The sequence below is a fragment of the Podarcis liolepis genome, assembly GCF_965112155.1.
Source record: "Podarcis liolepis genome assembly, chromosome: 15".
NCBI lineage: Eukaryota > Metazoa > Chordata > Lepidosauria > Squamata > Lacertidae > Podarcis > Podarcis liolepis.
The window spans coordinates 3,529,616-3,545,020 of record NC_139566.1 but is presented as its reverse complement, the minus strand read 5'-3'; the positions used below and the strand labels follow the sequence as shown (position 1 = coordinate 3,545,020).

Below are 15,405 nucleotides of genomic sequence, written 5' to 3'. Positions count from 1 at the left end.
AAATTGGGTTTTTTTTACCCCCCCCCCCCGTTACGTTTTTATTGTAATTTTACTGGTGTTAGCTGCCCTGAGCCCAGCTCTGGCCAGGGAGGGCGGGGTATTTAAAAAAATTATTATTATTATTATTATTATTATTATTATTATTATTATTATTATTATTACCGAAGTTGGCAGTAGTGTCCGGGCGGAAATCGGCCAGATGTCCAGGAAAATCCAAATTTACGGCAGCCCACATTGGAAGTGCTGTTCTTGCCAATTTTCCATAACAACAACTTTGGCCAAAACTAAAAAAAAAAAAAAGCTCAAAAACTTTGCCAAAAAAAAAGTTCAACCACTTTCCCAGCATGTGCTTCCATCCTGTGCCATAAGAGATGGATGAGCATTGCACTGGGAAGCCTCACCAGCTTCATGCAGGGAAACCAGTGCCAACAGACCCCTCTCCTTTGCTGAATTGGAGCTGATACATTTTCTCCCTTTTCCAAAATTAGCAATCCTCTTCGGGGCCTGGCAAACGTTTGGAGCATGACTCTCTGCGGTGATACACATGGCAGAGATTGCACAGAGTATACCTGTTGCGGAACCGAAGTGAGAATCCAACTAGGAGTTAAGTTGCCCGTGTAAAAATACACCTGTTTTCCACAGAGGCAGGGGCCGGCCGGATCGTTAGGCAGAGTGAGGTAGCTGCCTCAGGCAGCTAATTCTGAGGGTCAGCAGCCAGGACAGAGCTGTGTGCGACCACAGATGGAGGAGAAACTTTTCGGTTCACATTTAAAGGCAACCCTGTCGAACATTCTACCATATGTGGTGGATATATAGGAAAATACAGGTATTCTGGGAGAGTATACATGCAGAACTGCAAAAAAAATGCTAAAGATCTCTTTCAATAAAAAACCAGAGGCCTACCTCCTGGGAATAACAGATTTGGATATTCCGCAAAAGAGGAAGGGTATCTTTTTAAAAGCGACGACGGCAGCAAGAGTTTTGATCGCAGCAAAATGGAAGAGTAATGAAACCCCCTCTATAGAAGATTGGATCCAAAAGCTGACAGAATATGCCGAATTAGATGGTTTATCAGAAAAAATAAAGAATAAATCAAAACAGGAATTTGTTTCAAAATGGGAGGTTTTCAAAGAATATCTGAAAAATAAATATAGTAATTTAAATTCTGTTGCAGCATTCGAGGAACTTCAGTAATAGTTGCAAGGTTTCAAATAGTTGCAAATCTAATAAGAAATTAGATTTATTGAGAATAAGTTTAATTATGATAAAAGTATGTATTGGCAATAAGTAATATGAATTTGAAATATGGAATAAACGGGAGGTTGGGTCTTTAGTGTTAAGACGAATAGATGTTTTATTGTTTGCTAAGAAAATTATGTGTCTATGGTTATTTTTGTAATTTGTGTGTAATTTGGTATTTGTGGTTTTTTTTCTTTTTTCTTGTTGTATAAATAAAAACTTTATTAAAGGCGAACCTGTCCAATCTGTGCTTTCCAAAACATTATGCAAAGCAAAATGCAGCCGCCATCCTTCAAAACTCGCACTTCTTCCAGTGTTGTGATGCAACTCTCCAGCCAAGGAATGCATAGAAAAATGTACATCTAACTGTGTAGATTGGTGAAAATATGCTACGAGAATGCATGACATTAGGGGAAATGACTTTGCAAAAACGTATAAAGGAAAATTGCGTACGAAAAGTCCTATACTGGGAGAGATTTGCATGAAAACAATGAGTTTTCACGAGGACCTGGGGGAAAATAAATGGGCACACTGATGTGGAAATGAACGAATCTTTATTTGCGACAGCCATGGGCCATAGAAATAAAACAACAATACGATATGCAAAGAATAGAAATAAAAAGTCCATTGTATAAAATACATTTTAGGGTTTGGGGATGTGGAAATGTGGAAACTTGAACTTGGAATTGCAAAGGGGAGAAAGGAAGAAAAAGATGAAGTTGACAGACCTGCCTGTCCATTGTTGCAGGAGACGCTGTCACAATGACAAATCCCTCATTGCCCCACAAGTGTGATGCAAGTCAAATTGTTTGTTTGTGTGGGGGAGCAGGCGAGCCCTGCTGCGTAATTAGAAGCATCCGACTTCCGTAGGGCAATCCTTTCCGGTTAAGTCACAACTGCTTCTGTGCCCTCTGTTTTGAAGAGTGATGCGATGATCAGCAAAGGAATGTGACGCAGAGTTTGGTCTCAAAGCTAAGCCAGGGCGCCTGAGACCAGACTATCTGCATTCCCCTTACATGAGCTGGGAGGGATGTCAGAGAATTCCAGCAGAAGTGAAAACAGGAGCGGAAATTGCTTCATGTTCGCTTCCTCGCCCCACATCCAGAACGGAAATCCGTCTGGTATTCACTCTTGTTGCTGCTCTCTGTCCACGAGAGACACGTAACTGAGGGCGTTACTTCATTTCATTTCATAAAATTTATATACCGCTTGCTTGCAAAAACAAACCAACCTTCAAAGCAAAAGAGCAAAACAATGAAATAATCTGTAAAAATAAAATAAAAACCCATCATCTGTTTGTTACCAATACCCAATAATATTTTTAAAAAACCTTTAAAAAATTGAATTAAATTCCCCACCTCCCATTGTGTTATCTTTTTATATATTAGAATAAATAATTTCATTAAAATGAATAGTTTTATTAAATTGTACTTATTTATTAAATTTGATATATGGAAGTGGGTGGGATAATGTCACGACAACATAAATGATGCAATTAAAGATGAAAACGTTATGTAATTTCACAATAGGGGACAGCAAGTTGAACACTGTTTTTGCCGGGAGACGAACTGCAGCACAATGGAAAGAAAGCTGCAGGCGAAGAATCTGCAAAAAGAAAACGAGGCTTTCTTACATTTGCACATGCCCGGCCCTGTCTCTAATTAAGGTTGTTGTTGTTGTTTAGTCGTTTAGTCATGTCCTCCTCTTTGTGACCCACTGGACCAGAGCACACCAGGCACTCCTGTCTTCCACTGCCTCCCGCAGTTTGGTCAAACTCATGCTGATCGCCGAAGAATGGATGCTTTTGAATTCTGGTGCTGGAGGAGACTCTGGAGAGTCCCATGGACTGCAAGAAGATCCAACCTCTCCATTCTGAAGGAAATCAGCCCTGAGTGCTCACTGGAAGGACAAATCCTGAAGCTGAGGCTCCAAGACTTTGGCCACCTCAGGAGAAGAGAAGACTCCCTGGAAAAGACCCTGATGTTGGGAAAGATGGAGGGCGCAAGGAGAAGGGTACGACGGAGGACGAGAGGGTGGGACAGTGTTCTCGAAGCTACCAGCATGAGTTTGACCAAACTGCGGGAGGCAGTGGAAGACAGGAGGGCCTGGCATGCTCTGGTCCAGGGGGTCACAAAGAGGTGGACATGACTAAACGACTAAACAACAACAACAACAACAGACAATAAAGTTGTAGAGACAGGGTGCTGGCCTTTTGCACCTGTTTCGCCCTGGCAGTCCAAGGAATGAAGAGGCCGCTGTTCGCCCACGATGGGACCCTTTAACTGGGGCTTGCAGGTACAGTGGTACCTCGCAAGATGAATGCCTCACAAGACAAAAAAACTCGCTAGACGAAATGGTTTTTTGTTTTTTGAGCTGCTTCGCAAGACGATTTTCCCTATGGGCTTGCTTTGCAAGACGGAAACGTCTTGCAAGTTTGTTTCCTTTTTCTTAACACTGTTAATACAGTTGCGACTTGACTTCGAGGAGCAACTCATAGAACGCGGTGTGGTAGCCTTTTTTGACGTTTTTAAAGACTTTGGTGATTTTTCCAAAACTTTCCCAACACCGTGCTTTGCAAGACGGAAAAAATCGCAAGGCGACAAAACTCGCAGAACGAATTAATTTCGTCTTGCGAGGCACCACTGTACCACACTCCCAAGATAGTTTCCCAGGCTTCTTCAGTGGTCTAATCTCAAAGTCTTGATATTGTATATTGATATTCAGTCTTATAGAGAATGCTCTTTCTTGGCTTAAGCTTAAGAGACTGATTTGCATAGAAATAGAACTGACATTTCCTGCTGCTGAGCTACCTCCTACAATCTCGAGACTTGCCAGCAAATGTCAACATCCACTAAGTTGCAGACATTTCCCATAAAGTGTACATACTTGTTTTTTAAAGCCAGACAGCACCCGTGGGGTATCGAACTGCCGTTAAGCAATTGATGAAAGTGCAAAGATTGCTCCAAAGTAGCCACTAGGCTAAGCTGGCCCCAGTGTATATACTTATGTGTTTTTGTGTGCACTGGTGTTCATGTACCCTGTGATCCTCGTGAGCTTCATTGCCATCATTTATAATAGTAATTTATAATAATAATACTTTATTACTCATCCCCCGCCCATCTGGCCAGACCTCCCCAGCCACTCTGGGCGGCTTCCAACAGAATATTAAAAACACAATATCAAACATTAAAAGCTTCCCTAAACAGGGCTGCCTTCAGGTGTCTTCTAAAAGTCTGGTAGTTGTTTTTCTCTTTGACGTCTGGTGGGAGGGAGTTCCACAGGGCGGGTGCCACTACCAAGAAGGCCCTCTGCCTGGTTCCCTGTAACTTGGCTTCTCACAGGGAGGGAACCGCCAGAAGGCCCTCGGAGCTGGACCTCAGCGTCCGGACAGAACGATAGGGGTGGAGACGCTCCTTCAGGTATACTAGACCGAGGCCGTTTATTCATTATTTTTTTTGCAGGAAGTCTCAAAGCGACTACAAAACAGCTGAATAGTAATTAGAAACCAGCTGTGCTGGTGGGGACAAAAACAATAGAAGATAATTACTGAAAATGGCCATTCATCAATATAAAAAGGATGAACTCTGCCCCTGTGACTGTGTACACCCAAAGAATCCTGGGAACTGTGGTGGGGTGCTCATGAACAGGAGCACAAAGATAACAGACTCACATCCTTGTATATCCTCAACATCATGGGTAGACAATCGAAGGCCCGGGGGCCGAATCCGGCCCAATCGCCTTCTAAATCTGGCCCGTGGACGGTCCGGGAATCAGCATGTTTTTACATGAGTAGAATGTGTCCTTTTATTAGAAAATGCATTTCTGGGTTATTTGTGGGGCATAGGAATTCGTTCATTTTTTCTTCTTCAAAATATAGTCTGGCCCCCCACAAGGTCTGAGGGACAGTGGACCGGCCCCCTGCTGAAAAAGTTTGCTGACCCCTGCTCAACATCTAATATTCAGATGTAGACTGCACCTGTACACAGAGGTTCTGGATATAGCTGATAGACATAGAGTTTCCCATCGCCAGCCCCACTTTATCAGACCCCCTTTGAAATCTGTCTAAGCCAGTGCCTGTTTCCTTGTAGTGGTGAGTTCCGCAGGCTTCGTAACGTGTCATGCCAACGTGTGCATCTGCCGCCCAGCTGCTGCTTGTGCATTTAGCAGGTGACTAAGAAGTGCGGAGACAGAGAGGGAGGGGAAACTTTCACTCGCTTCTCTCCAGGGCCCAAGACGGTGCTACTGTGAGCACGTTCGCAGTCAGGTGCCTCAGGCCTCGACACGTGCAATATATACAGATATTCAGCGTTGTCAGCTGGGTGAAGCCAGCTGGCAAGCGGGGCAACGCCCTTCTTTATCAGAACGAACGCATTGGGGCTTAAATGCCAGGCAGGTGCTTCACAGTACACTTCCCACTCTGCCTCTCTTGTCCGATATCAGGGCTGGGGTTTTACCACCGCCACCCCCGGTTAAAAGAAGATAAACACACATGTTTCCAGAGGGAGGGAATTGCAGTTTTATAATGGACATAGTCCATAGGGAAGGAAAGTTCATTCTTAATGGCCTCAATCATATCATCGGAACTGGGTGTCGCCGCTTCCCCATGCCAGGATTAGTCTCAAAACATGCAAAGGTCGATAAGCAAAAGCATCTGAGCCAAACGTTTCTCACGCCCACCTGGGTACACAAAAACCCTTCGTATCGAAGTCAGATTGTTCCTGGTCACACCAGCTGCCTCAATTAACCTGAACCAGACCTTGCAAGCAGGAGCGGCAGGGAAGCGTGATTCAGTTGACATCAAAAGGCGGCATTAACCGAACCTGCGCTTTCTGAAATGGTGCATAAATGATGAAACACAGCCACCCCTGAATTTTCGCAATGCAATTCTCCAGCCGAGCAACTTGTACGAAAAGCGTGCATATAAATTTGTCCGTTCACGAAAGCAACGTACCAAACGAAAACATTACACTGGTTTGCAAAAGTTTGCATATTCAACAAGATTGCATAGCGGGGAAATGGGGGGGTAGGGAAACGAGGGGCCACATGCAGCCCTCTCTCTGGCCCTCAAGTAATTTGCATGCATTGTTCCGCCCATTTTTGCCTCTGGCTCCTCCCACCATTGCCATGTCACTCCCGGAAGGCTGCTCAGAAAGGAATGTGGCCCCCCAGCTAAAAAATGTTTCTCCCCCCGCACCTCCGTGGGAGAGGGTCCCGGGGTCAGTTTTCTAAGAATCTCAGCTGCTTCTACAATTGAAGAGGAAGACAGCATCTTAAAAAGCAGAGACATCGCCTTGCCAACAAAGGTCCGTATAGTCAAAGCTCTGGTTTTCCCAGTAGTGATGTATGGAAGTGAGAGCTGGACCATAAAGAAGGCTGATCGCCAAAGAATTGATGCTTTTGAATTCTGTTGCTGGAGGAGACTCTTGTGAGTCCCATGGACTGCAAGAAGATCAAACCTCTCCATTCTGAAGGAAATCAGCCCTGAGTGCTCACTGGAAGGACAGATCCTGAAGCCGAGGCATTGGCGGAGGAAGGTGGGGTCAGTGGGTGCGACCTGCCCTGGGTGTCATCCCAGGGGGGGTGTCACATCGCTGTGCCACCCCCTTGGGACGCTCATTATGGGAGGCATCCCCTGGGGATGATCACCACTCGCCACAGACGACACCCCCCTGGGACGATCTCCCTGCCCCCGTGGGTGTCTAGCCCCGCCCCTGCAGGCGGCTAGCCCTGCCCCCAGGTGCACAACATGTGCGCCGCTTTTGGGTTCCAGAGCAGCTAGCTCTGCCTCCACCTCTTGGCCTCTCCTCCTCTCCTGATTCTCATTCTGGACTGCTCTCTGCCACAGATTCTCCCCGCTCACTAAGCCCTGTTGCCTCTTCAGCTTCCGACGCCTCCCCTTCCCCATCTTCTCCCTCTGACCACCCATCACTGTCCCACCGCCAATCCCTGGGCTCTGAGCCGTCTTCCCTTGGGGGGTTTCCCACCTCGTTCCTCCCACCATTCCTCTTCACCCAACCAGTCCATGACCTTCCATCCAAGGCAGAACGCGACCACCTCAAGAGGCTATCCCTGAGCACGTACAGAGAGCGTCTCCCTGTGCACCCCACGCAGCATTTATCCGCAGCCAAGAGTCGCAGGAGAAGCTGGGCGAGCTGGCCCTGATCCCGCATGCCTGCTCACCCAGCGGAACAGGGAGAAACCATTGCTCAGTTATGCGTGAGACTTCACGCTGGTTTCTCCAGCAACACACTCATGCTCACACCAGCCCTGTCTTCCTCTGCCCAGGCAACAGTTGTTTGCAAAGGGCAAAACTGCTCACACAAGGGAAAACGTGCTCTGCTGAGTTGGCAGAAACAGGCCCTGTTGCACTCACACACCACCCAACCCACGTCTGCCTCGAGCGCCGCCTCTCCACCCCGGCCTGATCAGCAGCAGGATACTTTAGAGAAAAGGCGAGAGAGAGGGGACACGTTAAGAAATTATAGATATCCACATGCGATGCAGAAAGTGGATAGAAAATGTGTTTTTTTAAAATCCTTCTATCATATCCATTCTGAAGGAAATCAGCCCTGAGTGCTCACTGGAAGGACGGATCCTGAAGCTGAGGTTCCAAGTCTTTGGCCACCTCAGGAGAAGAGAAGACTCCCTGGAAAAGACCCTGATGTTGGGAAAGATGGAGGGCACAAGGAGAAGGGGACGGCAGAGGACGAGATGGTGGGACAGTGTTCTCGAGGAGACCAGCATGAGTCTGACTAAACTGCGGGAGGCAGTGGAAGACAGGAGGGCCTGGCGTGCTCTGGTCCAGGGGGTCACGAAGAGGCGGACACGACTAAATGACTAAACAACAACATCATAAGGCTAGAATACAGGGACAGAGAATGAAGCTGAATGTTGGGACGAACAGGACAGAGAGAAGAAAGTACCGGTATTCGGTCATGTAGTGTGCCGTTAATCTGCGGAACTCGCTTCCACAGTCGTGGCTTTAAAAGGGGATTAGGCAAATTCTTGGCGGATGTGCCTATCAATGGCCACTAGCCATCATGGTCAGAGGCACTAATTTTCCTGAATTGCTAGAAATCCAAGCGGGAGGTTGTGCTCTTGTGTTCAGCTCCCGGTTGGCCGTGGTGAGAACACGGCGCTGGACTAGACGGGCCTCCTTTGGCCTGATCCAGCCACATTCTTGTGCAGCGCCAAGGTGGAGCGTCGAGCCTGTGCGTGCCCCGCAAAAAGAGATCGGAGGTCATGCACTGGCGTGGAGACCCCATAGCCTGGTTTGCGGCTCAGAAGACGCAGGGTTGCGAAGGGACGCGAAAGGATCAATGCTTCCTGGAACGCTCCGCAAACAGTGAGTTGTATAGGGAGCCACGCGGGAGGCAATGAGCCTTTGTCGCTGCGGTTGGCAGGTAGATGCTTGCAGCATTTTTTAGCGTCCCTAGAAGTCTTGCTACCACCATCACACACACACCACATAAACCTATTTATGAAGGAATGCAGGCTATCTCTCTCAGATGTCGGACTTTGCCCCTCCTTAGCAACACAAACTGTTCTCTGCTGGGAGCTTCATATGGACTCAACTGTTCAGCTCCAGGGGGGCACGTGCCAATCATCATCATCATTATCATAATTTATTTATACCCCGCCCATCTGGCTGGGTTTCCCAGCCACTCTGGGCGGCTTCCAACTGAATATTAAAAACAATACAGTGGTACCTCGGGTTAAGAACTTACTTCGTTCTGGAGGTCCGTTCTTAACCTGAAACTGTTCTTAGCCTGAGGTACCACTTTAGCTAATGGGGCCTCCCGCTGCCGCCATGCAATTTCTGTTCTCATCCTGAAGCAAAGTTCTTAACCTGAGGTACTATTTCTGGGTTAGCGGAGTCTGTAACCTGAAGCGTCTGTAACCTGAAGCATCTGTAACCTCAGGTATCACTGTACAGCATCAGACATTAAAAACTTCCCTAAACATATCTTCACAAATTTCTTCCCACCTGGCTCCGCCCTGCTTAAAGAAAATCCGTTTCTTAGGGATTGCACCGGTTTGGAACTACTAATGTTGCCGATCCGATCCTGGCTGGGATAAAAGTTTCTGGATTCTAAATGTTCCTGATATATAACACAGGGAAACGGGAACACTTAACAACATAGCACTTTAAAAGAAAAAGAATCGCAAACATTTGATATAAGAAGGGATGGAGGAAAATTCAATCCAGGTGCAAAAATGGCTTCTGCTACGTTGAAGGGGGCACAGAAATGCATAGATGAATGAAAATAACATGCAAAGTTGTGTCATATTAGGGGCAATTGCCTTGCCAAATTGTGTCTGTTAGGCAGTGTGGTGTAGTGGTTAGAGCACTAGAGTAGGACCTGGGAGAGTCCAGGGTTCAAATCTCCACTCAGCCGCATGTAGCTCCCTGACCCACCTTGCATGTGGGGATAAAATGGGAACTAGGACTATCCATGCCACCTTGACAGGATAAAAATGCAATAAACGAAATAAACGAAGAATCAAAATTGCATGCGAAAAGGTGTTATATTAGGAGAAACTCACACTTAAATGCTGATGGGTTTTCATGAGAACTTTATATCTACAAATTGCTAACAGATATGGAAATGTAGATAACTGAACTTAAGCCTGGAAAGACTGAGCAACCGAAAGAAGCTGAAATTGATAGATTCGCTGATTCCTAGATAAAAGACAATCCGGCGAGCCAATTGGCACGCTTGAAAACAGGAAGACGAGCTGTTTTGAACGAAGACAGAAAACTTTTTGTTTTTCTTATGTGGTTGGGTTTATGAACAGCTGGGTTATTTCTGTGATCCAGAGGAAAGCACCCCGGAATTCCAGAAGGGGGCTTGTCGAGCCGGCTCTTCAGTGTCAACAAAGGAGATAAAAACCCTTGCCAAGTTCTCTTAAAGTTCACCCCTCACCGAACTACATCATCACGCCATCTTAACAAACTACAGTTCCCAGAATTCTCTTTTTTCGGAAGGAGAGTCATGCACTTTAAACGTATGAAGTTTTAAGCCACTTTAAATCATCCCATTTTCAGTGGAACCTCTGGTTACGTACTTAATTCGTTCCGGAGGTCTGTTCTTAACCTGAAACTGTTCTTAACCTGAAGCACCACTTTAGCTAATGGGGCCTCCTGCTGCTGCCGTGCCGCCGGAGCATGATTGCTGTTCTCATCCTGAAGCAAAGTTCTTAACCCGAGGTGCTATTTCTGGGTTAGCGGAGTCTGTAAACTGAAGCGTATATAACCTGAAGCGTATGTAACCTGAGATACCACTGAAAACCATTTCTTGGGCTCCATGATCACTGCAGATGGTGACCGCAGTCACGAAATTAAAAGACACCTGCTTCTTGGGAGAAAAGCAGTGACAAACCTGGACAGCATCTTAAAAAGCAGAGACATCACTTTAGCAACAAAGGTCCGTATAGTTCAAGCTCTGGTTTTCCCAGTCGTGATGAATGGAAGTCGGAACTGGACCATAAAGAAGGCTGATTGCCAAAGAATTGATACTTTTGAATTCTGGTGCTGGAGGAGACTCTTGAGAGTCCCATGGACTGCAAGAAGATCAAACCTCTCCATTCTGAAGGAAATCAGCCCTGAGTGCTCACTGGAAGGACAGATCCTGAAGCTGAGGCTCCAAGACTTTGGCCACCTCATGAGAAGAGAAGACTCCCTGGAAAAGACCCTGATGTTGGGAAAGATGGAGGGCGCAAGGAGAAGGGGAGGACAGAGGACGAGATGGTGGGACAGTGTTCTCGAAGCTACCAGCATGAGTCTGACCAAACTGCGGGAGGCAGTGGAAGACAGGAGGGCCTGGCGTGCTCTGGTCCAGGGGGTCACGAAGAGGCGGACACGACTAAACGACTAAACAACAACAGCAAAACCATCCCAAGAGTCCTGGGGCCTGCAGTTTGGTCAGGGTTGCGGGGGAAAACACCTCTCCTGAGTGCGTAAGGAGAATCTCCTAACTCTCTGCCCCCTTTGCAAACTAGTTTGTAGGATTCTTTGCACGGGGGCGCAGTTGGGGCAAGCCTTGACTTCTACAGCTTGCACAAGAGTGCTTTCAAAGTGCTGCGCGGCCGGCCAGCGGACTCTCACCTCCTGCTGAGCCCCGGAGGACGGCTGGTCCGCATTCCTGGCATAGCAACCCATGAACTGCACCCCACGTGAATCAACAATGCTAGGATTGCAACAATATTTATACTTCTCTGTGGTACCTGGCAGAGCCGCAAGTCAAGTTCCGTAAACTTGCCCTGTTTATTTCCATTCCAGTTTTTGGACCCAGGTTTGTCCAGATCAGTGCCTGGCGGGAGAGGCTTCTGCGGTGGGTCAGCTCAATTTTTTTGTTGGAAAAATTTGAAATCTGTTGCTGCAACATTGGGGATGGAACCCGAACAGCCATTGCCACCCCTGCCCTCCATTCAAGGCAGGGCTGTACGCACGGGGCATCTGAGAAACTGCAGGGTTGCAATCTTGCAGAACTCGGTTTTGAAATGCCACTTAAGGTTCTAGTCCTTATGGATTGCAAAAATAAAAAAAGCTGGGTACTGTCTCGCCAGAGTGGTGCATGCTCTGGTTATCTCCCGCTTGAACTACTGCAATGCGCTCTACGTGGGGCTACCTTTACCTTTGAAGGTGACTCGGAAACTACAACTAATCCAGAATGCGGCAGCTAGACTGGGGACTGGGAGTGGCCGCCGGGACCACATAACACCGGTCTTGAAAGACCTACATTGGCTCCCAGGACGTTTCCGAGCACAATTCAAAGTGTTGGTGCTGACCTTGAAAGCCCTAAACGGCCTCAGTCCTGTATACCTGAAGAAGCGTCTCCACCCCCATCATTCTGCCCAGACGCTGAGGTCCAGTGCTGAGGGCCTTCTGGCGGTTCCCTCATTGCAAGAAGCAAAGCTACAGGGAACCAGGCAGAGGGCCTTCTCGGTGGTGGCACCCGCCCTGTGGAACGCCCTTCTAGCAGATGTCAAAGCGATAAACAACTACCTGGCATTCAGAAGACATCTTAAGGCAGCCCTGTTCAGGGAAGTTTTTAACGTGTGATATTTTACTGTATTTTTGGTTTTTATGGAAGCTGCCCAGAGTGGCTGGGGAGGCCCAGCCAGATGGGTGGGGTATAAATAATAAATTATTATTATTATTATTATTATTATTATTATTATTATTATTATTAATTATTATTACTATAGTGGGACATGAGGGCAATGCCCGTCTATCTCTTTGAAGAAGCAGGTGCACCAGAAGAGAGGAAGATGCCTTCTTCCAGCTGAGACTCTTGGTCCATCCAGCCCCATATTGTCCACACAGACTGGTAGCAGCTCTCTCCAGTCATCTCAGGAAGGGCACTCTTCTGTAACTGCTGGGCTGAGGAACCTTTGTCAGCCGAGGGCCGCCTTCCTTTCCTTGCAGACTTCCAGGAGCCACACACCATTGTGGGTGGGGCCAGAGGCAAATGTGGGGGCGGAGCAACGAATGCAAATTTCTACCTTTGTGCAGGTAGGCTCATTTTTACACACATGGTGCCACCTTATCTATCCTCCGTCCAGGCGGAGCTCAAGGACAAAATTCAAGCTTGGGGAGAGGAGTGTGGTCTCAGGGAGACTCCCAAGGGCCAGGCAGAGAGTTATGGGGGCCGCATTTGGCTTCCCACCAAAGAAAGGGACACGGATATCATTTCCACGGGTTTATTTGCACCATGGACCAAGCCATGTGGTGGATGCAAAACCCTTGACTTGCTCTCTCTTTTTGCATTTTTCAAAAGCTGGGATCGAGCGAGTCATTGGCTGCAGGTTGTTTTGCTACGGGCATGTTCCCCCGCCCTCCCCATCAGGCCCCGATCAGCCGCAAAGAGCGTGTGGGTGGCAGAGAGAGGAAACCACCCTGCCCTGGATCCTCTTGCACCAGCCTTGCTCCTTCCTGCCGCTTCTTCTCCTGGTGCAAGCAGTACCGGATTTACGTATAAGCTAAGCAAGCTATAGCTTAGGGCCCCACTCTCTTGGGGGCCCCAAAAAAATTTAAAGGGGAAAAAAATGGATGTACATTTCCAAAAAACAAATGAAATAAAACCTACATACAGCAAGAGTGTTTTGTGTTGTGTAGGCTCCTATGATGTAAGTCATGGGCCCCGCCTGCTCCCTAAAATATCACTGCTTTGCTCCTTTCTATATCTAGGGTGCCTACATTCTGCATGGACAACACGTGCAAATGGCTTGAGATACCTATTAGGTCCATCAATTACCATATAGCATATTTCCAGTTACAGATAGGTAGCCGTGTTGGTCTGCCATAGTCAAAAATCAAAAAATTCCTTCTAGTAGCACCTTAAAGACCAACTAAGTTAGTTCTTGGTATGAGCTTTCGTGTGCATGTACACTTCTTCAGATACACTGAAACAGATAGCTGATCTCAGCTATCTGCCAATCTCCCATTCCCACCACCCTTCTGAGTAATACCCCTCCCCACCTTCTCACTATATAGAAGGATCTGGCAACTTCTGTTTCAGTGTATCTGACGAAGTGTGCATGCACACGAAAGCTCATACCAAGAACTAACTTAGTTGGTCTTTAAGGTGCTACTGGAAGGAATTTTTTTATTTTTGCATATAGCATATATTCAACACAAAAAAACGGCGACAATCATTATTATATTAGGGGGAACTGCTTTGCAGGAATTGGACAAAGCTTGCACAGAAAAATATTAGGAGAATTTTGCACTAAAATACTGGTGAATTTTCATGAAGGCTTTGAAAAATAAATAAATCACAAACTGTTGTGGAAAACAATGTAAGGGTGGGGAAATCAGAGGCCAGAACTGACATATCCACTCAAGAAAGCGGGACTGAATGGGCTTTTGGCCTTTATTACACTGACTTCCGAGTGCCACGAATTTGCCTAACCCTCTTTTAAAACCCACGAAGTTGCTGGCCTGTGGCAGAGAGTTCCACAGTTTAACTGTGCTGCGTGAAGTTTCTCCTTCCGTCCGAATCTTCCGCTAACAGTTGCACATTGCTTCAAAAAGCTTCCCCCCCCACCACCACCACCACCAAAAAATGGGGGAGTTGCACTCTGCATTTGATCGGTCGGTACACCCCCTGCCCCCAAAAGGACGGCTATTCGTTTGCAGGGCACTCTGCATATGCTCAAAGCCACCCTGGCAGAAATATTTGTGCATAAACAGGGGGCAAAGTTATCTAAAAACAGCAGATCAGTGCTACTGAGTACCACTGAGTTAGAAAACAAATGAGGAATGTAAATGGGTAAAATGGATGGTAACTGCAGCCAGACAGGTTATAGTGAGTAATTGGAAAACTGCAGAAAAGCTAGGGGTGAACCAATGGAGGGGGAAATTGAAAAATATTATAATCTTAGAATACATGTGAAGATACATAAAATGAAAGAGTTTAAGGTCAGTGAGAAGGAGGAGGATTGGTTTGAGAAGATATTGAATTATTTGAACAATTTGGGGCAATTAAAATGTTAAAGGTTAAATAAACCTTGCAGAGGGAGGAGTGTTAAGGTATATAGAACTGTACATATGGTTGATTTGAATATGTTATTATTGATTATGTATACCCAATGTACCAGCAGCCTGGGGGGTTTCACTGTTTGTTTTCACTGTGTTTTGGTTGTTGGTAAAAAATAATAATAATAATATTTTTTAAAAAAAACAGCAGTTCAGCATTTAACAGGGGGGAAATGCAGGGACACACATATATATCAAGCGGTCCCCCGCACGTTGGAACATGCCTTTTCCCTATCGCTGAACCAGGTACATTCAGGTACAGAAACGCCAAGCTGGAATCCGATTTCCCCCCCGGCTTGTTTACCTTGGAACCGGCTGCGCCAGGCCAGAGCTGAGTCAGACCTCTGGAATGTCTCTCTGCGGGGACAGAATGTTCAAAACAGACCCAGCAGCCAAACAAACACGAATCCGGCCATATTGGAGGGTTTAGTCTGCAATACATTCCTCTGTGCGCACTCACAAGGTCAAATCCCCACCATGCTTTGGACGCACATTTCTGCCTTCAAAGGGGACGCGGGTGGCGCTTTGGTCTAAACCACAGAGCCCAGGGCTTGCCGATCAGAAGGTCAGTGGTTCGAATCCCTGCTGCGGGGTGAGCTCCCGTTGCTCAGTCCCAGCTCCTG

At 46.8% G+C, this 15,405-nt stretch overlaps 1 long non-coding RNA gene across 1 annotated transcript; it reads right to left on the bottom strand.

Annotated features, from left to right (window-relative positions):
• Positions 1–657: 657 nt before the first annotated feature.
• LOC310694441 lies at positions 658–2,578 on the bottom strand. The gene is made up of 3 exons (XR_014519706.1): positions 1,968–2,578; positions 1,476–1,747; positions 658–780 (listed from the first exon to the last, which is right to left on the bottom strand). It is a non-coding gene; the product is annotated as an uncharacterized lncRNA (long non-coding RNA).
• Positions 2,579–15,405: the final 12,827 nt, after the last annotated feature.